The sequence below is a fragment of the Penaeus monodon genome, chromosome 28 (genome assembly GCF_015228065.2).
Source record: "Penaeus monodon isolate SGIC_2016 chromosome 28, NSTDA_Pmon_1, whole genome shotgun sequence".
In the NCBI taxonomy this organism is placed as follows: Eukaryota; Metazoa; Arthropoda; class Malacostraca; order Decapoda; family Penaeidae; genus Penaeus; species Penaeus monodon.
In genome coordinates, this window is record NC_051413.1 from 28,404,605 (window position 1) to 28,404,891 (window position 287).

The following is a 287-nucleotide window of genomic DNA, read 5'->3' on the forward strand; positions in this document are numbered from 1 at the left end:
GGGGCTGATAATTCAACAATGGCTAAAACGTCAAATTTTAATGAAGAATAAAGTAACATTAAGTAACATAGATAAGATATCCAATAATATCATAAAACCTATGATTCTTAATGAAGTCAGTGAGTCCAAAGTTGGCCCCATATCAAGTGGATATAAAAGGGATTATGTTTGCGTAGGAAAATGCTCGACTAGGCCGCGTGGATGATGCGGCAGGGCGGCGTGTTTTCCTTTTCCAAACCGACTTCAACCCCAACAGGCTGATGTTATGATTTCGGTAGCCAACATTT

The 287-nt window shown here is 39.4% G+C and overlaps 1 protein-coding gene across 1 annotated transcript in view; it reads left to right on the forward strand.

Annotated features, from left to right (window-relative positions):
* The window catches only part of LOC119591151 (shematrin-like protein 2), an 18,116-nt gene that overhangs the window by 7,798 nt on the left and 10,031 nt on the right, over positions 1-287 (forward strand). The gene's annotated exons all lie outside the window — the stretch shown is intronic.